At 35.6% G+C, this 25,220-nt stretch overlaps 1 protein-coding gene across 4 annotated transcripts in view; it reads right to left on the bottom strand.

Moving 5' to 3' along the window:
• LOC129744217 (trissin receptor-like) overlaps positions 1–25,220 on the bottom strand; it is a 198,567-nt gene that overhangs the window by 79,371 nt on the left and 93,976 nt on the right. For 3 of the 4 annotated variants that reach the window (XM_055736631.1, XM_055736629.1, XM_055736628.1), the window contains one exon: positions 16,539–17,025. The gene's annotated coding sequence lies outside the window, so the exon portion shown is untranslated. The remainder of the gene's footprint in view (positions 1–16,538; positions 17,026–25,220) is intronic. The other variant, XM_055736630.1, reaches the window with a different exon arrangement.

Consider the following 25,220-nt stretch of genomic DNA (forward strand, 5'->3'; position numbering starts at 1 on the left):
TATGGCAGAAAACATGAATGAACAAAATCTCTTTCTTTGGATAAACCCTAGCCATTTGGCTCGAGATGAACTTGAATTTGAATTAGATATTAGAATGATTGATTTTCCAGGAATGAATGAGGAGGACAGACAGAGTGCATTTTATGTCGAACAATGCAAAGAAGCTCAGGTTCCTAGAATTCTCACTTCGCGAAGAACTATGCTCGAAGATTTAAACTTAATTCAAGCTAAGCTAGTAATTTACAGACACGGTTTAGAAGCAGGATATGACGAAAAACTAATGACTCGATTGCGACATCTGTACCTCAGAGTGCAAAGAACAGCAACTATTGATGCGTATCAAATACTAACTAGAAACGACTTGCTTGAGGAAATTGAAATATTGGTGGACGTGTTCGGAATGCCAAAAGATTCAATTCGGAAAGATAAAACGCGTAGGGAAATTAACATTACACAAAAAACAAGTCGAGTAACCTTTTCGGGATCTAAACTAGATACAACAAAGATAAAAGTTAACAGAATACCCGCGTACGAATTTCCACCTCCATCATATGTTTCACGATCGACAGAGATCAAAAGGAATGATTCTATTTTCCCTAATGCTACCGGTGATCAATCGATTTTAACTCAAATTAACCCTATACAAAATCCAGAACCGTTATTGGTAGATTTGAATGAACCAGAACCATTCAATGATAGAGTAGGTGATGCTCATTCATCAACGCTGAGAGTTCCGATAAAGGAAGCTAATCTAAATAATTCACGGAATATCACAGTAGAAACAGTAAGCAAGGTTGTAGAAGATGTTCTAGCATCGAAAATGGAAACTATGATGAATCTTATCGTTGACAAACTGTCGAATCAGTCACAAAGAAATAATCTTACAGGAATGAATCAAGGCTTATTAAATGAATCACTAAGAAACAATCAATCTCAGGTAAATGAATTACTTATGAATCATTCACAAATCTACCAACCACGTGATCAGGCTAGAGATTTTCAACCTTTTTCGCGCGAAAATGTCCAACAAATACCGGAAACTAGGCAGTCTAGACCTTATGTGGAACAATCTCATGTTCGTACGTCTAACGATGCAGGGGGCTTCCAAACCACTTCAGGTGGAGGAGCTCAAAGATGGTCCAGAATTCCAATTGATAAGTGGCCAGTTAGATTCAGTGGGGATCCTAGAGGTCCATCCGTAGAAGAATTCCTAAAAAGAGTAGAAACGTTAGCAAATAATAATCGCACTAGTGAAATAGAACTTTTGGGTCAAGCTAATTTTCTATTCAAGCCAGATTCGATCGCAGAAGACTGGTACTACACGTATAGCTCGAAATTTACCTCGTGGAGAGTTTTTAAGGACATGATACAATTGAGATTTGGAATGCCAAATACAGATCGGGTGATTGAAAAGCAAATAAGAGAAAGACGACAATATTTAAATGAAACTTTCATTGCTTTTGTAGCCGAGATTGATAGACTGGCTCAAAAATTATCAACTCCATTGGACGAAAAAGAGAAACTAAAAATTATTTTGGAAAATATGAGAGATAGTTATCGTCCACATTTAGCATTCATTAACTTACAATTTATCACCCTAGACTCTTTGACAGGATTATGTTTTGAATTGGATAAGGCTTTTTATCACACCTATACGAACCGTGGAAAGTCGTTAGGAGTACATGAAATCGAACAAACAAATCTGGAACAAAGCTCAGAAGAACTTAATCAAGAATTAAACGCAATGAGTTTATACAAAAATAATTCTATAATAGAAAACACTGATCAGAACTCTAAATTAAATGAACAGGAAAATATTCTTTGTTGGAACTGTCGAAATTATGGTCACTATTGGCGAAATTGTAACAAACAAAAAAGAATATTCTGTCACATATGTGGAGAATCAAAGGTAGTTGCCACAGAATGTCCAAAAAGACATCAGTTTAAAGTAATTAAAACAAAAAACGAAACATTGGAGAGGCAATAGGGAGTCACCTTTCCACTTCGATAAACGATACTCCCAAATATTACATAGACAGTAATAACGAAATAATTCAAATTCAAATTAAGCCAAACAAGTGTCCACATATTTCAATTAAAATTCTGAATACCGAAATGGATGCATTATTAGATTCGGGAGCCGCGATAAGCATTATAAGCGATACCAATCTTATAAGAAAGCACAATTTTCAAATTACCCAGACAAATTTAAAAATAAAAACGGCAGATAGCACAGAATACCCAGGAATTGGCATGATTCATATTCCCTACACTTTTCAGAACATAACTAAAGTTATTCCAACGCTTTATGTTCCACAAATAGAAAAAAAGTTAATATTAGGAATAGACTTTTGGAATGGGTTTGGAATTAAACCAGCCATAGTGTCAAGATCTGAATGGAAACCGTTATCCTGTGAGTTATCACAAGTCGACGAAATTTCGTTAAATACAGCAGTAGATTATTTTGCCGAAAAGAGTGAGGAAATAAATGTTATTCTTGAACCTAACGGAAAAATTCTTATGGAAGCTCCTTTACAAACAGATTCAACTTTAGAGATCCCTACGGTGGAAATTCCATCAAGCTTAAACTTTGAACAAATGAGGTTCGAACATGACCTGTCAGAATCAGAGAAGAAAAACTTAATTGAAATTCTTAAAAGCTTCGATTCAGGAGGAAAGCTAGGACGCACAAATTTAATTGAGCATAGGATAGATTTGATTGAAGGAGCCGAACCAAAAAGACCTCCAAAATATAGAAGATCACCTGCAATGGAAAAAGAAATTCAAAAAGAAATCAAACGTATGATAGATTTAGATATTATCGAAGAATCCAATGCAGATTGGTGTAATCCTTTACTACCAGTTAGAAAACCATCCGGAGAATGGAGGATATGTTTAGACTGTAGAAATGTTAATAAAGTAACAAAGAATGAGGCATACCCCATACCAGATATGCAAAACATTTTAGGAAAAATTGAAAAAGCTAAATATTTTACAGTACTTGATTTATCAAAAGCCTATTGGCAAATACCATTGGAAGAAAATAGTAGAGACTACACTTCATTTCGTTCAGGCCATAAATTATACCGTTTTAAAGTAACAGCCTTTGGTCTAAAGGGAGCACCTAGGACGCAGACAAAACTGATGCAAAAAGTAGTGGGATTCGACCTAGAGCCACTTGTGTTCGTTTATATGGACGACATTATTATTTTGTCAAACACACTAGAAGAACACTTTCGGTTATTGAAAGAAGTAGGAAGAAGAATCAGATCTGCAGGCCTAACAATCAGCTTAGAAAAGTCCAAAATTTGCCAAAGGAAAGTTAACTACCTAGGCTTCGTATTATCCGAAGAGGGAGTGTCCATCGATAGCGAAAAACTAGAACCAATACTCAGTTATCCAATTCCAAAAACAGTTAGAGAAATCCGCAGTTTAATTGGTATGATAGGATTTTTCAAACAGTTTATTCCAAATTACAGTGAGATTCTAAGTCCGATAACGGATTTGCTCAAAAAAGAAAACGGTAAATTCAAATGGACCCCGGAAGCCAACGTGGCACTAAATCAAATGAAAAGCAATCTAACATCTCCACCCACTCTAGCTAACCCTGATTTTCAAAAGCAATTCATAATAGAATCAGACGCATCTGCTCACGCTGTGGGAGCAGTACTGATACAAATTCAAGATGGGTGTCGGAAGCCAATAGCATTTTTCTCAAAAAAATTAACTGCGGCTCAGCAAAAATATTCTGCGACAGAACGCGAATGTCTTGGAGTTATATTAGCCATAGAACGATTTAAACAATATATAGAAGGAACTTCATTCAAAGTCATAACAGACGCGCAATCATTAAAATGGTTAAGTCAAGTTACAGTAGAAGGTAATTCAGCCAGACTCGTGAGGTGGGCCCTCCGACTGCAATATTATGATTTTGAACTTGAATATAGAAAAGGAAAGTTTAACATCGTTGCGGATGCTTTATCTAGAATTAATTCCCTGGAAATATCCTCAGTAGACATTGAATATGAAAAACTAATACGTGACATCGACAGCAATCCACAAAAATACAAAGATTTCAAAGTAATCAGAAAAAAGATCTATAAATTTCTTCCAGACAAAGGAAGTGCTGATCCTCGATTTCAATGGAAGTATTATCCAACAAGAGAAGAGAGAATACGAATCCTAGAAGCAGAACATAGCTTAGCACATTTAGGAACCGATAAAACACTCAAGAAAATTCAAGAAAAATACTACTGGCCAAGAATGAGCACAGAAATAAAACGTTATTGCGCTGCATGTGATATTTGTAAAACTGCAAAACATCCAAATATTAACAAAACACCCATTATGGGAAAACAAAAAGTTGCTGATATGCCATGGCAAATAGTCTCAGTGGACTATGTAGGACCATTTCCTAGATCGAAACAAGGAAATTCAATGCTTCTTGTTGTTACTGATCTATTTTCAAAGTTCGTTGTAATTCAACCTATGAGAGAATCAAAAACAAATACGTTGATTAAATTTCTTGAAAACAATATATTTTTACTATTCAGTGTCCCAGAAATTTTAATTTCTGATAACGGACCTCAGTTTAAGTCAGCACTATTCGCGTCATTTTTGAATAAATACAAAGTAAAACACTGGCGAAACGCAAATTATCATCCGGCTAATAACCCAACCGAAAGGGTTAATCGTGTTATTAATTCAGCAATTCGAGCATACTTGAAAGATGATCAAACAGATTGGGATCAAAACATTCATAAAATAGCATTAGCAATTCGAACAGGTTGTCATGATTCCACAGAATACACCCCTTATTTTATAAATTTCGGGAGAAATCACATAAGCATGGGTGATGAATATCAACAAATCAGAGATTCAGATCAAAATGTTGAATTAGAACCGAAAAGAGTATCGGAAGATATGAAAAAAGTATTTGCTAAAGTCAAAGAGAATCTCAAGAAGGCATTCCAGAGATACGAAAAATATTACAATTTAAAAGCGAACAAAAATTTACCCGAATTTTCAGTAGGTGAACTCGTGTACAAAAAGAATTACCCGCTATCAAACAAAGTTAAAAAGTTCAACGCAAAATTAGCAAAAACTTACACTCTAGCTAAAATTCGAGCTAAAATAGGCTCTAACTGTTTCGAATTAGAAGACGGATCAGGAAATAGCTTAGGAGTTTACCAAAGATCAGATTTATTGAAGAACGAAAACCAAAAATAAAGAAAAAGAAAATAAATAAAAATGCCATACCGTGATCAAGAAATTCGAATCAGGTTACTGCTCTAGAGTCCGTTTGCCGTAGAAGCCTTGAAACCTTTAATGGTGAAGAAAGGACCATACCACCTCGGGGTGACAGTGGGAGCCTGGAAGGGCCCAGATTATGACCATCCTGGCCGGACTTGTCTACCTGATATGAATCTTCTTTCATCATGGTCTGAGCTAAAATTAGGAAACAAAATACAATTAGCATATTTTGCAACGTAGAATGATCAAGTAAATTACAAGCTATGTACAAAAACCAAGTTGAAATCAACAGCAAAACACTATGAACACGGTTTGTTACAGCTCGATGGAGTGAAAACGTATTAGGAGGACAAACCGAAAATAGGAATCAAAACAAAACTTAATTTCCAAGAAAAGAATATGAAGAACACGGTTTGTTATGGCTCGACGGAGTTGAAACGTTTCAGGTTGACGAACCCAGAATAGGAACCAAAACAAAACAAAAACAAAACAACAAAGAGAACACGAAATTTAAAAAAAAACCGTCCGATTTGTACAAGTATAAAAGTCCAATACACAAACAAAAAAAGGAATCAAAACAAAATACGGTTTGTTTTAGCTCGACGGAGTGAAAACGTACGTAGATAGGAAAACAAACCGAAAAAAAAGGAAACAGCAAAATGAAAATACGGAGCACTTTAATTTTGTTTTTCATGCTTGGAAAATAGGATCACTCACGATTAGAAATTAAAGAAATATTAATCAATTTAAGTACGCCGAAGGATATTATGTTTTAACGAAAAGTTGTATTTGGTGCAGATAAAAACATCGATGTTGTTCGTCTTATAGAATTCTAGCTCATTCATTTTTCAATTTCACTTTCACTCACTTAAAATAGTCAAATTGTTGCTTACCTTCACTTTTCCACAAAAACGCCATAGCCAAAGTTGTCCAGTTCCTAAATAAATACAGTTTTAATGATTAATTACAGTAGAAAGATTACAAAATATTACTAACTTACAATTTCTCAAAATTTTCCAGTCTCGTAATCAAAACAACAAATTGAAGAAATTCACCACAAAACAGCCGTCAAATTTAACGTCAAAGACATTACAGTAGAGGCTTTGCTTGAGAAATTTTTTTATGCTGTCAGTTCACCCGACGAGGGGTGCGGAAATTTTATCGGAAAAAGAATTCTGATGTTGAAACATAAGTTTAGGGATGTATAGCTTTCGAGCAGTTTTTTGGTTGAGATAAAAGCTCAACGTTTTCAGTTTGATTGTTAGATAAACAATCGCAGTTAGGTGTAATAATTATACCGTACGCCAATTAAGTTAGAATACGATTTAGTTTTGTAGTCCTCAAGCAAATGCCAAGTAAATTCCATAGCCATTCTACAAAATTCAGTGAGTAATGAATGAAAATGAGAAATTTGTGAACAATTAAGACTTGAAAAAATATTTTCTTAGATTTTTTATCTAAGAAAATATTTTTTCTCGAATGTGTTTAGGGAAATGTAACGGTGTTACAAATTAGTTAGCTAAATACCAAGATTAGTAGAAAGATTTGAATTTAAATAATCTAAGCAAGACTTAAGATCCCTCGATTCTTTTAGGCGATACTAGCGCCAAACGCCAAAATAAAGTTTGAATGCAAGCACATTCTTAGAAAATTGACCAATCAGGAACTGACACGAAATTACGCGGAACAAGGATAGGGAAACGTGGGTTTGATCAGATAAGAACCGATTCAGGGGGCTCATTTGAAGTGGTCATTCTCAAGTGAATGGGTGTTAGAGAAACCAAAACCCAAAGAAGCACTAAGGAAGATAGTGACCACGCTTGTCCGAGTGTTACAAGTAACCGAATCAGGTAGAAAGGTGGTTTTAAAATTAGCAACGCATTTGAAGCTAATATTATTATATCGTTTGAAGGAAAAACCTTCAAACGAAGGTTTTGGTTTCGGGCTCAACGCCAACAACGAGCCCCGCCTCCTGCACGGAAACGGATTGCAGATTCCCCGAAGAAGTTACGCCAAGGCCGTTAAGTAGTTCATCGGTCGGAAGAATCCAAGAAGCATCGTTGGGAAACCCTGCAATCCTCGCCAGCCGATACTTTGGGATTGTCTTTGGAAACCCCCTCGGCCGACAGCATAAGTGCATCACCCCCACCGCGTGGTGAATATCGTCAACATTACATCGTCATAGAACATAGTCATCGCGGGAAACATCGCCGGTCGTCGAGAACACAAACCGCTCATCCGAGTAACACACCAGGTGATCGAGGTAACGTTAAAAAAAAAGCCTATCGAACTTTCACCAGAATAAATTCCGGCGTTTAACTCCGAACTTGAGTTTTGACTTACCGAAATTAGTTTTCTGAATCGGTCCGGTTAGATTTTTGCATTCGCTCAGAGTTATATTCAATAATATCGTTTCGGTTGCTTATTGGTTGGTCCTCTAATGTGTGCCTGGATTTAAACGACCCCCTAAGAGTCTCACCGGGCCTTTAAGACTTGCGACTTTGCGGCAGCTTGCTGCCTGGCGCGAAAGCAAAGCCGTTGCTTTCCTCTTACGCGTTACATTCATGCGGTACATTTTTCAATATACCAAGAACTGCGTGCCCTTTTTTTGAGTTCGGTCGGAATTTAGATTGGTATATGTAATAGTTACCCTCCCAGAAAGAGTTGTAAGTATCGGTTAGTGTCTCTTGTAACATTATACTTATCGGTAATTTGTTCCAGACCAGGTTCGTGAGCTCCGTTTCGTTCCTCCAAAATCCTCGAATATTCCATTGTAGAACTAGTGGCTGACCTCTAGACCTCGCGGGACGAGGTGTCGAAGTTGTGGATGGATTTGTAAAATTTCTACTGGTTCCTTCGCCGGGGTCAAAGTCTGTTGTTCTGTTCGCCCTTCCTGGTGTAAGCGAATTGTAGGAGATGTGTTGTTCCGAATTTTGGGTTGACCTAGGAAAGGGGAGCGAGTTTGAAACTGTTCGGCTTGGATTGTTAAGGGAACTTACTTGCAAGTGCCCCGGTTGCCCCCGTACGGCACACTCTCGACGAACATCTGGCGTCCCAGGATCATGCCAAGCAGCCGACGGGGGGCGAGGGCTTTGGGACAACGTTGCGCCTATCTGGGCTGTGGGAGAAGGTTCACCGTCGACGGGTATGAGGATTGCGTCCCGGAGGGTTAGCCTATCATCCCACATATTACCCGGGAACCCTACTACACTTTCGGAGATCCCGTGCCACAGATGGCCTGGTTCCGTGGATTGATTGTTTATGTTGCTGGTTGTGGTAGTTGGTAAATGTGTGGCGATCATTTGTTCTGTTGTTGCGTTTACTGTTATCCATTTATTTCCGAAAAAACTGCTCCTTGTCGGTATCCATGCTTTCGTCGTTTTCTTCCAATACTGCTTCTTCATTCTCTTCTTCATCTTCATCTTCATCATTTTCGTTTTGTTTCGCGTTCTTATTTTTCTTTTTGTTGGCTAGTGGGGATGGTGGTCCTCTTTTTGTTGGCTTATCATCGTGTTTAGTTTGTTGTTGTGATTTAGTGGCTTGTCTCGTCGCCATTGGGGGAGGAGGCTGTGTATTTGGTTTTTTTGGAACGTTTTTAGGAACTTGAAAACCTAATTTTGGCTGTTGTTCTTGTACTTGGTGTTTTTTAAGTTGTTGTTGTACTGCTGCATGAAATTGTTCTGGTTGTTGCTGTTGGTTGGAAACAGGAGTTGTCCTTCCAGATCGATTTACTGGAGAAACAGCTCGGCTGCGATTTTTGTTTGGTGTCATTGTTGGGGAAATGTTATGTTCTCGGAAATAGTTTTTAACTCTTTCCTTATATAATGCAAACTCGGCTTCAATTTTTGAATATTGCTCTTTTTCTTTCATTAAGATTTCAACTTTTTCGTTCAGGTTTTTAACGTTGGCTATCAGAGAATCAATCAACTTATCTTTTTTAACACTGTCCGCATCGGTGACCGACGCATAAGTGGGTGTAGCGTTTGGCATGCTAGCCCTTTTCCGAGCTTCAGCCCAGGAAATGGACTCATCCGTTTTTACACGAATGACCGCTTCCTCATGGCGATACAGAGGGCATTTCCTCCCCGCCGCGGAGTGTTCGTTGTTCTCTTCCGGACAGTGTGGGCATTTGAAATTTTCCTTACATGAATTATCAGTGTTCGAGTGATTTCCGGCACATCGAGTACAGCGCGTTTTTCCTTGACACCGTTTTTTGGTATGTCTGTATTCCAGACAATTTCTGCAGATCATTGGGTTTTCGTAGTACGTACGAACCGCAACTTTCATCCACCCAAAATACACTTCTTTAGGAAGACGTGTACTGCCAAATGTTAAGACCATTAATGGTGTATTAACTGGCTGTTTATCAATGAATTTAGTAATTTTCCTAACGGAAATTACTCCTTGGCTTTTCAGCTGATCTAGAATTTCGCTTTCGGAGAGATTTGTTGATTCCGGTTGGTAAACTATTCCCAATGTTTTATTCAATCCCGGATGATCAAATATTTCCACAGTTGTGTTTGTATCAAGGACTTTAATTTTTTTCAATTCCTCTGCTAGCTTGATGTTGTAAGTACTTAGGGTGTAGCTTGACCCTTTTCCGTCGATCGCCATCTCAACCTCTTTTTTAAGCGGTTTTCCCAGCTTGCTTTCGATGATTGATGAGAACCAGAATGGATTGTTTGGTAGAGGGTTGGGGTTTTCTGCTGCACGTTTAACCATAAGGAAAATTTTGCGACCATCAAATGTTGATGAACGCATATATGGGGGGATTGGAGACGAATCCACATCAACTGTGGGGCCCCCATCCCCGGGGGACGCGCCTGGCATGGCGCTTTAAATTTTCACACTTTTTCTTCTTCCGTTATTTTTCCACCAGGTAAGAAAGATTGAAGGGAAATACCCCTAGTAACCCAATATGGGGAGGGACCCTACCCACCCCTCTCTTCCGTTTCTTTTTTCAGGGATCACAAGCAAACTGTCGCTACCAGGCGACCAGGTTCGCTAGAGTGTGTTTGCTATTCCACCAAACACGAGCACGTGTTTTTTATCGAGCTTTTTCCCTTATTTCTCACTCCCGCCACTGTGCGTGCGAAACGCTCCGCTCTTCTTTTATTTCTCTCGCTCCCGTTCACTTTGACCCGTAAGCTTTTTATGGCAAGAGCGAGCTTTTGCTTCGCTGCTAACCACTATTATTCACTCTCTCTGTTTCGAACTACTCAGCTGTTCCGCTTGGTTGCCTTCGTAAACACTACCGCGCGCCAAAACAATTTCGAATTTTTTAGCCCTTCACTTAGGCTGCCCAATATACGGGACTTCACGCACACTATTTCGTGCTCACTGTATAGATATCTATTGGGGACTATCTATATGTGCTTTACCCAAACACGAGGGGAATTATCGAAACAGTATCACTCCAATAAATCTCTCCTGTGCTCACTTCACTGAGTTATACTTTCAAAACACCATAAACCGGATGTTCATGCGTAAGCTTAACGATAATTAATACCCGTTTGTCACTTCCGACATGCGATTATAGGAAAAATTCTCCGCCGAACGATTTGATAGAACTGCCTCTTACCACTGAATTCTGAATCTATGAAACTATTGAATTTAGATATAAACGTCCAAAATTCAAAATTCTTTTGAATCTGTGATTATTTCTAAAATTCTGTGTTTTGTGTCACAGACTGTGTGGAGAAAACTGGCTTAAAATTCTGTGAAATCATAGATTTTTCTGTGATTTCGGCAATCTTACTCAAGGTCTGATTTAAGAATTTGGTCTGGGCTTTCAGAAAGCGTCCATAGAAATATAATGATGCAAATTTAAAAAAAAACTCATCAACTTATGGGCGTCCATGAAGCAATGTTTTGTTTTGAATGCTGGCGAATAAAGTTACAAGCCGCCTTACTTCTAATAGTATGACATTTTGTAATCTGTTCAAAATTTTCCAATAATAGAGATTTAATTATTTTATTCAATTTCTGCATATCTTTACCACTATTCTCAAAAGAATATTTCATTTACTGACTTTTGTCTTTCTCTCAAATAAAATTTTATTTTTCAAATGTCCTTCATCTCAATTCTACATTGCATTCTCAGCAAAAGCTTTTAAAATCTAAAACAGTCATCCAATCCGAAACTATTCTTAGCAACACCCTTTCCAACCAGAAGGCCAAACGAAAACAAACATTCACCAGCAACGGTCCTAAAAATCTGCACCACCTAAGCCACTCCTTCTATTCTCCCCCGAAGGCCAAATAAAAACAAACATTCAGCAGAAGCTGCTTGAAAATCTGCGCTTCCTAAGCCAATCCGCCCTTTTCCACTGGAAGGCGAAATCAAAACAAACAAATATCCCAAGTAACACAGATTAAGCTAACTAGCATTAGGATGTTTTATTATGCTTTAATTATAACATATTTTGTGCAGCTCATTTTATGACGGTTCAGTTATAGTCATGCAAAATGCTTATATTCTAGAATCGACCATATGTTTACATATAGTTTTGAAAACACTAATAAAGCTTTTATTTAACATACTGTTTTAGTTCTTTTGAAAGAGTTGTGAATGCTCTGTATAATCTATAATAAAAAACAAACTTAGAAGTTTGCTCCTAGCTTTATTTTGCATGTTCTATAATAGCACTCAGTACATGATTATTAAACCGCCATAAAACTTAGTGACAGTTTCCAATCAAGATGACAAAACAAGACACGCTCAGGTTTGATAGCGCATATTTGGATTGGAATTTTTATTTTTACACATTTTTTATAGGTTTTGTGTGTTGATTTTGAAAAAAATAAAGGTATAAAAGTCATTGAAAACTTCAAATTACCATAAATGATATTAATATCTTTACAATATTCGTACTGAGTTGAAAAGGGCCAAAATGTTAGGATTTTTTTTTGCTTGTCACCATCATTATTTCAAGATGGCGGCTTCCACTTTTTTTTGCAAAGCTGTAATTTACTGAACATATCAACCTTCACAATATGGTTTTAGGAGAAAGTGATAAACGAGTAGAAATCGAATTTCATTGTCCTTACAATACCCTTACAATTTGGGTATAAGTTGAAAGAGATCAACCAGTAAAAGTCAAATTTCGTTATCTAATGCCATCTTGAAATCCAAGATGGTGGCTTTCGCTGAACTTTAAATGACAAAAAATTGTAATAATTGCAATAAACGCCATACCCAGATAACAAGAAATCGTAAAGTAGTGTTCATTGTAGATTGTATAGCATCCAGTTTAGATTGGAATTGTATAAACATCATGTTGTAGCTAAACGAAGTTATATTTTATCGTTTATGGTTTGCATAGTTCATTATATATGATAACATTTTGTTAATCGTATAGAAAGATCAATAAAGTTGTTTTGAATCGCAGTAGAATTGTGTAAAGCTCAATATTTAATCCCAATGTACAATTGAGCAATCTTTAATGCTTGCGATCTATGATGACATATTATTTCCATGAAATGTCGTACAGTTATTGTGAGAACATCGTATTATAGAATTTAAGCAATTTATCCGTACTTGTCATTCAAAGTCGCTTATTGAGATAAACTTAATCGGTAAATAATTGTCAATATTGTAATTCTCATGCTAAGTAATATCGTATTCATCTTATGTCAACAATTGCAAAAATTTATAAACTTAATTATTCAATTACAATCAATTGCAAAAATTGGAAATCCTTGACGAATTTTGTTGCTTAAAAGAAGGCAGTTTTAATTAAGAAAAAAAATATAAAAATGAAAAAAGTGGCACACACGTTCGGCGTTGACAAAAACACAGGCGACGCTTCAAAAAATACGGTTCTGTGATTAACGATTCCAGATAACCAGAAATCGTAAAGTAGTGTTCATTGTAGATTGTATAAGCATCCAGTTTAGATTGGAATTGTATAAACATCATGTTGTAGCTAAATGAAGTTATATTTTATCTTTTATGGTTTGTATAATTCATTATATACCTACGATAACATTTTGTTAAATGTATAGAAAGATCAACAAAGTTGTTTTGAATCGCAGTAGAATTGTGTAAAGCTCAATATTTAATCCCACTGTACAACTAAGCAATCTTTAATGCTTGCGATTTATGATGACATATTATTTCCATGAAAGGTCATACATATTTCAAGGACCAAAAAGTGTAGTTTTCGCTCTAAAATAGACTGCAGGCCGAAATTTCACTAGGAAAAGCCGCTATATTGGATTGATGCTGGCGTCAGATAGCAAAATCCGAGACTTCTTCTAGTTTAATCCTATCACTCAATACCCATAATGTGGGCGTTTACTGCGGTTTTCAGTGGTTAAAATCACCTTAAAGTTCAGTGGAAGCCGCCATCATGGATTTCAAGATGGCGTCTGATAGCGAAATTTGATTTCTTCTAGTTTAGCCTTTTAGCCAATACCCATATCGTGGGGGTTTCATGCGATTTTTAGTTATTTACAGCATTTTAATCTTCAGCGAAAGTCGTCATCTTGGATTTCAATAAGGCGTCCGATAGAGAAATTCAACTTAAACTAATTTAGCCATTTTACCCAATGACCATATTGTGGTGATTTTCAGTGATTAAAAACATTTTATTGTTCAGTGGAAGCCGCCATCATGTGACTTTTTGTCATTTACAGCATTTAAAGTTGAACGGAAGCCGCCACCAGATAGTGAAATGCGACTTTTTTGTAGCAAGCCACCACACTCCCTCACACCAAAAAGCTTAATGTAGCCCCCGGGCAATGGACGCTACTGTCTCAGCATGTCTGGCAGCAAAATGATAATTAAAGTAATCGCGAGCAAATTTAAATCATGCTGAGAACACAAATCTTTATAATGTCGTGCGAGGAAATGTATTATTTAACGAAATTGACTACAATATGAATCTCAATGTAAAAAAACTCCCTTTAAAGTGATTCAAAATTCGATATTTACTATTACACTATTTATTCTCTGCATATTTTAAAAAGTTGTGTTCAATAACTTAATAAAAACTTAGGAATAATTTATACACGTTTAGCCCTTTCACCCAATACCAATTTTCTTGAAGTTTCATGTGATTTTAAGTCATTTACAACATTTTAAAGTTCTGCGGAAGCCGTCATCTTGGATTTTAAAATGGCGTCAGACAACGAAATTCGACTTAAACTCATGATTTATTCCATGGATCATTCACGACCAATCCCTTTCCATTCAAAAAGTCTGTCCTCTTTTACTGTACTAATGATTAACAACTCAGAAATGTTGAACTCACCCTAAGCGTGTATTTGGTTGGCTTGCGAGGGAAACGCCAGAATTTGGCTTTTTATATGTCATTCATTAAACCATTTTCAAAATAAAAAGCTATTTATCTGACCATAATAAAGCTATTAAGCATTGAATTGACTAACGCCTTGTTGGTTGCAAAATCGAAGGACACAAAATGACGCCATATTGATGGATTCACAATGCAAGTATTTGAAAATATTTTTCTAAGTCTATTTCCCTTCGATTCCATCATCTATGCCCATCAGATTTGACGAGGCGCATTCATTTTAAGATACTATTTCATACACCTTCTTGTTTAAAATCTTGTCTGGCAGTAGAGAAGATGCTCATAATATGGTTAAAACATTAATGATTTGGCTATTAATTTTTCTAGATCATATCTCGATAATCGAATTATCATTCATCAACCATCATTGTTTCTGGAAAAAATAACTAAAAAACTCCGAGAACTCACAAAATCGAATAAAACAAAAATGGTTAACATTATTAAATGGCTTTATACAGGCATGTCAAACTGGGGGTTGGCGGGCCGCATGCGGCCCGCGTAGCGCCGACTTAAATTGGCACAAAAAAACACCACTGATTTTTATGTAAAATATTACTGCAAAAAAACTAAATCTGAATGTACCGTAAACTGGGGGAACTTTGATCACTTTTTTCATTCATTTTAGAATATTTTGGAAGGGGTTGCTTTTTCGTAATACCTAACAGCTTTAAAACCCTTACTGAGGTGAGGAGCATTAAACATGATCATTGATTGCAGTAAATTCAAACGACATTGGTGGATATAATTAAATGTTTGTTAGAAAACCAGATTTCGAGTTTCGGGGTAACTTTGATCACTATGGTTTTTACGTATCTCAACATCTTCAAATTTATTGTTTTGATGCCATTAACCACAAAAGGCTTAAAACATCGATAACAGTAATTTTTTGTTTGGACTCAACCGAATTTTTCAACGTTTTCTCCCAAAAACAAATATACTCGAAAAATGGACAATGTTCTTACATACATTTAGGGGCAAAAATTATAAATATTTCTCAATATTTTTTGGCCTTAAAAACAAATAAATTTTACCTTCACGCAATTCCCTAAGTCCTCGTACTGTTCCCATGTTCGTTTTTTTCTTCAAACTCAACCATTTGATAGGGATTTTAGCCAGTTTTTCAAAACGGCCTTTTTCATGGAAAATGACTGTTTTTATGCAATATCCAAAAATTTTCATTAAATGACCATAAAAATAACACTTAAACTTATCCTAAACCAAGAAAAAGTTGAACTTTCACATTAAACAACCCATTTGCTCCTGAATGCTTTAATTTGATCAGGAGAGATGTTTGTTTGTGAGCCTTCAAAAAACCGGATATTTTAAGATTTTAAAATTAGATATTAAGTAATATAACAAATCTTCCAATAAAAACCAAATTTGTCTTATTTGTAACTCAATTTACAGGCTTTCAAACGTAGTGAACAGTTTTCAGATATTTGAATTCCATACTTAGTTAATGATGGTTATCTGCCAAAATTTCATGTTGATCAAAGTTACCCCGCTGATCAAAGTTCCCCCAGTTTACGGTACCGATTTAACTGATTTTGGCTGCAGCCCTCTACGTCATAGAAAATGTTTTTATGCGCACACCTAAACGAGTTTGACATGCCTGGCTTTATATAACCTTTGGTGACCAAAATATTAAAGCATAATGATTTTATCGAGGTTAAAAAAATTGGTCATGATGACGTTTCTAGCCTAGGGCCAAATAGATTTTAACATTATTAGAGTTCTGGTGATGTTATAGAATAGGCTTTTGCTTTTTAGGAAGATCAATGCTATAGTCCAACCGAAATTTTGCTGATCATAATAAAGCTAAAACTGTTACTTGGGCAGTGTAATTTAACTTCAACTAAAGTTCATCGATAATTTTCCCAGACGATATGAACACCCCTAACGATTCTCTCAGCGCAACACGATTTTCCAATCTCCGTTCACTGTTATTCACGGAAACCAATTTCCTACCAGGAGAGCGTAGTGATGATTTGTTAGACGGTTTTGTCCCTATCAACAGTTTTCCGAATCACTCATGATGATGTTTGGCAGCTCCGGAGCTGATACCGGATTTTATTTTCTGTTCTGGTTCCCTCCCCGAGACATGTGTTCGGGATGTTTATCTCACTGGCACTGGCACTGACACTCACAACTTCCGTTTTGGTTCGCCCCCTCGATTGGTAGCTGCATCTTCGAAGGGACAAATTTTCGATCAATGGAGCAACCGAAAAGATGCTGCAATTTATTGTACTTGTCGCCAGCATAAATATGGCTGCAGCTCTAGAGTTTGCTTGTTGTCGAGTAGCTTGTAGGACGGCCCTTTTTCCAAGTGACAAAATCTCCGGAATGGGGATGGCCCGCCTATGCTCATTCAATTTAGGTGATAATGGTTTCCGATGGTTGTTGGCTCTAGGATGTCCGGACTAGAGCATAAAGGTTGAGCCATCTCGTGTTGAGCCTGAAAGTGAACGGAAAGCAAAGGAAATTGATTCAGTGCAATATTACGTTGTATTATTTATTGAGTGTGTTTGCAGAGAACGGTACCCGAAAATTTATCGTTTGCAATGTGTGGTTTTAACGTAAGAATACTAGAACTGAACTTTAAACATCAGGTATGAAGTATAATTCATAGATTAATAAGGGTTTTTCTTCTTATTGCTGTCAAAGTCAATTGAGAACTTTTATTCTATTTCGTAGAGAATTCTTTTCGTATTGCCCCAGATATTGGTTGGATTTTGAGAATTAAGTAATTTTAATAAAGTGCTCGAATTTTGTCAGAGTTTAAGATGAGTGCGCCTAGATGACGTCTGTGTGACAAAAGAAGAAATTGATATTTATTCCAGCCTAACAAATAACGAAAACGGTCTTTTATGTCCCAATTTTCAAATTCTGCTTTCGAATGCTGCAAACATTTGATTTCTGAGTTTTTAAGTATGGTTCTGCTTCTTTTTCAAAGAAACAATCAATGATTTGATTAAATATTACTATGCTCTTTATTCTTCCTAAAGTTTGAGTCGTTTCTAATAATTTTTTTTATTTACAAGTAGTTTTATTAAGGCATTGAACTCATACAGTTTTTTGTGGCGAGTATTCAGTTAACGTTTATGTGGTTTTGGTAAGGGGAGAGGGGGGGGGGGCGAGAGTACGTAATCCTCGCGGTTACTTAACTCGTTTCTAACAAAGAAGAACCAAAAATGCTTTTAATTCAAAATATCCATTCATTTTCTAAAATGAGTACTGATATTTGTTTTTAAAATTTTGGTTTTTCATTCCTATCTGGACGACTAAATCTGGCACTGGATTTTAATTTCAAACTGTTTATTGTTGAGTTCTAAATATTTTCATTACCTATTTTTATTATTAACTGAATTTGGAATTATTGGAATATTGGAATAATGTTCTTTATTCTAATGTTGATTTCGAGGAGTAAAAAAAAATTAAAGTTCCTTCAATTTTATCAACTTTTCAAATTCTTCAGTATTAATTTGTAATTTCAATCATTCCTTCGAACGTTATTGAAATCCTGCTCTACAATAAAAAAAAATTGTAAAAAAAATTATGGTATTATTTTAGATTTTGAATCCTTATCACTTAAAATTTGATCATTCGGTTTCGGAATTTTGAATCTGAGATTTTCCAATTCAAATTTTGAATTTGTAATGCTGAAGCCACTTGCTTTTTAAAATTTTTGATTTTGCACAATAATTTTAGACTTGAATTCTGAATTGTAATTTTATGTTCCACAAGTATATTTCTAAAGGAGAATTTTAATTTCAATTTTAACTTCAACTTTTTCAACTGAAACTTCAATGTGATCGTGAATATTTTATTGGGATTGATTGCTCGAGTTTGAACAAACGATCTGCAGTTATATTTTGAATTTCATGAGGCAGAAATAAAGCTTGTTTTTAGAATAAATTAACAAGATTTTTTTGTTTACAAACTGCTGAAGATATATCTTTAATCACCAGATATATCTTTAATCGCTTGCGGAATAAGCGGATATTAACTGTTAATTAACTGTTTTTCATTCAGAATTTTCATATTTTATGCACTCTATACAAATTTTTGATAATTCATTCTTGGTTCAAAGACACTTCATATTTCCATAAATATACTTTTTCTATCTTCAAATCTTAAAATTGACGTTTTGCTTTTATTAAACTCGTTGAAAGTCGAGCAAATTGCAATGTCTGAAAAGTGTCAAAGTCACTTGAACTTCTTTGGCTTTTGGACTACTTTTTTTTATCAGATTTACTAGGAATTCTCTTTTCCGATCATTCACTCAACATTTCATGCAAAGAATCCAAGAACTTCGAGACGACAAATCTCAATGAATTGTTTTTCATGTCAACAGCGAACCCCTTGATTTTGATAATAATATTGTCAAAATATTCTACAGTAGAAAAACTTCGACCATAAATCCCAAAAAACTCGAAAGCGAAAGATGGAAGACCCGAAATATTACCTACTTATCATGTGCAATTTTCCCAGAAATTCAAATCTGCCATCGAGTTGGACCACAAACATTTGGGTGAACCTTCTTTTGGTCCTTATTATTCAAAAAAATAAATTGTCATAACTTAGTGAAACTTTATTTGATCGAACCAATTTTTCAGCCGAAAAAAAAATCTGACTTTTTGTAATTTTACCCGAAAATTCTGTGACGGTTTTCTGTGATGCTTTTGTCATTATCAAATCGCGTACTTTTATTTTTACACCTCTAAATAGGCACTTTAAATAAGTCCTAAACATCTTACAGCTCATTCTATGGAATTTCATTGGCACAGAATTGTTTGTTGGTAGGACATATAAAAAAAGCTCGTTACTAGTCATATAAGATCAAACTCAAATAAAACTTTACTCCGATGGCTTCGGCTAAACTCAACGGCAGATTAGAGTTTCTCAGAGAACCCCCCTCAAAAAGGACCGTCTCCAAATTGGATTTCATTTGAACTAGAAGTTCTCATTCGAATCTTCCGTAATTCCTCTTTGAACACATAGTGGCTAAGCCTTAAGGAGGTTTTTAAAATGTATCACCATTGGAAAAAAATTAGATAAGACATAAAATTTGCCTATGCAACTATTGGGCACAGGCTAGCTGTTTTAACCCTCCAAAGCCGTTCGGGTCAATATGACCCGAAGCGCACATTTCAAACATCTTTATCATCATTCCAATATACTGATGAACTGGTAGTTTTGACAGACCAAGTATATTCTATGAAAATAATGATCAAATTAACGCCAAAAAACTAAAATTTGAGTTTTTAAAATCGGTTCATTGAGAAATGAAATACAGCTAAGCAAAGCCAAAACTGGATGTCGTTTTTTTAAAGTAAGACTTTTTTCTACCGGAAGATCTGTCATAGCGGTAAAAACTTTCATTGGACCCCAACATATCTATACATTGTCGGATAGATGGATTCTTGACAATTTCAAACATCAATGAAATAATTAAGTACAGAAAAGCTGTCAGAAGTTATGAGTATTTTAAAAATAAAATTGATTTTTCGGACTTTTAACTTTCTGAACCAGTTTCTGAAAACCTGGTAATACATATCGACTTTATTTTGAAATATTGAGTAATTAGAATAAATTACCTACACAATGAATATAATATCATCAAAATCGGTTAACATTTACAGCCAGGAGAACGAAATCAAATCACAACTCATATTTCCCCGAAACGGATATTTAGCGAACGGCTTTGGAAGGTTAAGTAAGTTTTTTTTTCAAATTTTTATGTCACTTTTTTCGAACACTTGAATTTGTGGATCTTGTTGCCCAATACTGTATGAGTGCAATCGATATAAATTCGAGTGAATTCAGTTGAAATGACTACAGTATAGCCTCAAAACCAAAAACATGTTCTAAGCTGTGCAACGATTGGCAAAACACCCTTTATTAAGGTTGCCAGAATTTTTTCGGCACGTATCTGGGCCGGACAAACCGGGCAATTTTAAATAACAACCTGGCAAAATCCAGGCATTTGATTTAAGAAGTGACGATTATAAATCCGGGCAATATCTGGGCATTTTTTTTTAAAACCTAGGAATTACTCACCTCAAATAAAGAAAAATAATTGAAATTTTTCTTTTCCTCAAAACTCATCGACTGATTATGTATCGTATTTAAGGCTTCCGAAAAACCTTTCATGTTTATTTTTATAAAACATGCTCGAAAAATTTCGTTTTGGAGACGTTTGTTATTTTTTTTGTATGACTTAGCTGGGCCGGACTGTTCCCCAATTTTTTATTAGATATTCGGACAAACCCGGATAAAACCGATTTAACAACCTTACCCTATTAGATACTTTACTATGCCTGACTAAGATTGAACAATCGATTTACAGTGAAAAATATTAAACCTTCGAAAATCATCACAAAGTTTGAATGATTTTCAAAACTAAATACAAAGATATTTTGTTTTGATATTCAGGTAGATTATTTAAAATTTGGGCTTAAATATCAGAAGGAAGTCAGCTCTCAGCAAAATTTTTTTTTTCTCAATTTCTCGAAAACCGAACATCGTTTAGAAAACTTTGTACTATCTCCAAACGTACTTTTCGGCCCTGCTGATATTTCCATTTGTTTATTTGTACATAAAAGTCCTTACATAAACTTAGCTCGAAATGAATTAGATACCGTAAAACGGGGAAACATTGATCACCGGAGTAACTTTGAACAACAAGACATTTTTCCACATAATCATCAATTACTAAGTCGAAAGTTAAAATATCTCAAAACTTTTTTCTATGTTTAACAACCTCTGAGTTGAGTTTCAAATAGGGAAAAACTTGGTTTGTTTCTGAAAATTTCAAATGTAAGTGAAAATGTAATTTCAACATCATCAAATATCTATTTTTCGAAGGCTCGCAAACAAACACCTTTCCTGTTGAAATCAAAACGTTCAGAAGCAGCAGGTTGATTTATGTGAGAGTTCAACTTTTGACGTAGAATTACGTCTTACGGCAACACTATAGGGGTACAAATTGAAATTCGCAGAACGGATCTCGCGTCACGAAAAACGCCTCTTTAACGGACATCTCTTCCAAAGATCATTTCGAGATGGTTGTGTGTTGGTACACCAATATCATTAAAGCGCCAATACGAATTGCTACTAGAAAATTTATAAATATAACTGCCGCGAAAATCAATTGGCAAGTTGTGTTTAAACATTCCAGAGTTCTAGACGTGTGATACCGAAATTGGCGCGCAAGAATCCAAACGCTCTTAGGTTCGGAGATAAGGAACCTGGTGCTGGCAGCCAACATAACAAGACGTTGGAGAAGCGCAACGAGTCGCCTCTCCGTATGATTTTTTTAAGGATCTTATCCATTGCCATTATCTACCTCCTTCTAGAAAGCGGTATACTTTTCCCCAGCAATAAGCACATGAGAGGTATTCTTTCCTAGAATAGTTGGTGCACTTACTACCTACACTACTGGCTAAAAGTTTGGAAACACCCTTTCAAATCATGAAATTTTGCGGCTATATCTTTGCCAACTTATGACACGTTGCATATATTTTCTTCGTATGTATTTTGGAAAACATATATTTAGCTCAACAGATCCGCAATTACCCGTAAGATGACAAAGTTATGATAAAAAAATTTCCAGGTATTTTTAGGTCAGACATTTTGTTAATTATTTCCGGAACATAATCAATCTTTAATTGAAGTTTTCATGAAAAATTTTCTAGACAAAATTGAACTAAATATCAAACAATAAGCTTAATAGATTAGCAATACGCTGTTTGACAACAGCGATACAGATGAAATAAAATAACAAATTTTTAAAGACCGATCCCAAACTTTTGGCAGATACACCATACTGCGAGGTCACTAATCACTAATCACTAATCGTACTTCCATAGCCAGAACTTATGTCTGAGTCCCAAAGAATAATAAAATGTGATATTATTCTTCTTTTCTTTGTTTATGTTTCAAATCATTTTAACATAAAAACATTAAAATGATCAAAAACATAAAGTGGTTGGGCCTACCATGGAGCAGAGAACGCAAAGACATCTGGAACACAGGAACAGGAAGAAACGTGGACCACCAGTACCATACGTTTCAAATGGGCAGTATCGTTGGAAGCATGCTAAGAAAAATGCTCCTTGATGAAGAAACCAAGCCTAATGTATAGTGATTTCGCCAATCGCAGGGACTATTCTTCAGTGGCTGGAAATGATTTATTTTGTACACAGAAATCGCAAAACCTTAGAATAGAAGTTTTTGAAGAATTGGTGTAGTAAATAAAACGATTGGAAATTGCTAAGCTATAATTTCCGTTCTGGATTTCTGTGTTCAATCATTTCTGGTCATCGACCAAGGATAAAGCGCCTTTGCTCGCTCTTGAAAAGAAAAAAGAACAAAGAGAAAATAAGTACAAAAAAACCTTTCGAGAACTATTTAGAACTCGAAAGGTTTTCTAAGCAAACAAAATAGCAACCCCCCGTTAAAATGAATAAAGTGAGCTTTTATGAAGTTAAATATTGATAAATAAGTGACCATTTATGTTCAAAATAATAACTTTTCATTTAGAAAGAATTTGTTGTAATTAATTGTACATTTCCTTCAGTCACCAGATTTAGACCATCATTAAATATACATATAAGGTACGTATTTAACAATCTAGAAATAATAGCTTATAATTGGGCTACCCACGGAATTATCTCACTTTTGATTACAACAAAGTTAACCCTAACCTACTCCAGCACCTGGGAGATTCAAGACATGTTTGAAGTCATCCGAACGAGATGGGATATCCGCGACCCGCCGGGGGAATCAAAACTGTTCACCCACCGTCCCCACCGCATTGTGTTGGCTAATCTCTAGAAACCAATCAAAGTAGGCTGGGCGATTTCGCAGCACCTCCCTATATGAATGATTTATATAGCACCTACAAGCACACGTTTCAGATTTTCGACGTAAACGAACATACAAAATAAAATATTAGACTATGCCAAGTTCAAACTTCAAAATATATATAAATGTTGAAAATATGATGTCTGCAAATAAATAAAACATTGAAAACTGAAAAGAGCACTTTTTCAATGACCAGGAAATTTAAATCCTTCAGTTGAAATTTTTCAACAGAAATTGTAAAAAGTATACATATGCCCATTGAATATCTACTATTATTAATTCAAGCACAAACAAAAAAATTACTGTAAGTGATATCAATTCAGATAGTAAAATAAAACATTATTTGTGATATCACTTGAAACAAAATATAAACTTTTCTTTCATTCTTTGAACAAAACTGAACCATGCTATTTTTGAATTGAAACACGTTTTTCTCTCAGCGGCTGAGTTGATGAAATGAATGTAAACATGTTCAACAAAAAGTATGGGTAGTCAATTAAGAATTCCTATAAATGCCTAATAAATACAGAAAAAATGCCATGGATGCAGAAATTGTACTTAGCTGTGGTGCTGTTTCTCGTTCGTCTTATGCACATCGGACCAACATCCTCCGTGCAGGCTGATGATGATGATGATTCTTTTTCAACACAAATTCATCATTATCTTCATAAAGTTTTCTACTTGCACTGTTTCGTAACTATTTTATCTCGTAATTTTCACAATCAAGCAATTTGGAACTTCACAATTTAATTTTTTCAGAATTTTCGAGCGATAAAATTTTATTTTTCAGAGCTCCTTCAAAACACGTCACCTCTCGCAGATACACCATACTGCGAGGTGCACCCAAACTTTTGACCGATAACTTACATATGTAGCTATTTGATAATTTGAAGTTCAAGTCAATTTATTGCTTAAAATTTAACAAATGTATTTCTTGATAAGTGTGTTTACATGTTTTAGAAGGGGTTATCCCAAACTTTTGGCCGGCAGTGTACTTTCAATTGACCTGAAAAAAAAACCAACGGATCAAAGCAAGCTTTTGTTTGTCGATACTCTGCACGTGTGTCCAACCTTTTTTCGTTATTATGCTTTGCACCATACCTACATTTTGCGTTCGCTATGATTTGTTCGGCATATAAAATGAAAATTTGAGCAAATTCGGTTAGTTGCTCAGCAACTTTTGAACTAAAAACATGTAAGTTCAGCTCGGGCTTGGCTTGATCGCTTATTCGATAGAGTAGCAATGCTTAGGATGTTGACGCTGGAGCTGGCACTTTTACATGTTGCAGTGATAGAGATAGCCCACACAAGGAGACAGTTGGTCTCGAGACGGTTTAAATGTCTCTTATTTAATTCGGGACACACTGAGATTGTCTCATGTTTCCAACAACAACAGACAAAAAAGTTCGTCTCACCATGAAAATCACAGTTCAAGTTGCCTAGTGTGGATTAGGCGTTAAGGTGTTAAGGCTGATTAAAAACGCCACTTACGATAACAAGGATAAATGAGATGAACTAGAATAAGAAAAACTTATGATTTATTCATTACGAATTTTTCAACCCCGGCAACCCTTCTGTTGAGCCACAACAAAGTGTTTTTTCCGCCGCGATAAAGCACCTCTTTTGAACGGTCAAAACCCCCATAAATTGATAATTTCATATTCGTCAAGTAGTTTAGTGCAGTTAGCATATGTATCAAGTGCAATTTGTTACTTACGCGGACCTTAAATATTGGAAACTCCCTTTAAGTGAAACTCATGGGTAGTGTTTTCAATGGTAGTA

The sequence above is a fragment of the Uranotaenia lowii genome, chromosome 2 (assembly GCF_029784155.1).
Source record: "Uranotaenia lowii strain MFRU-FL chromosome 2, ASM2978415v1, whole genome shotgun sequence".
Lineage (NCBI taxonomy): Eukaryota > Metazoa > Arthropoda > Insecta > Diptera > Culicidae > Uranotaenia > Uranotaenia lowii.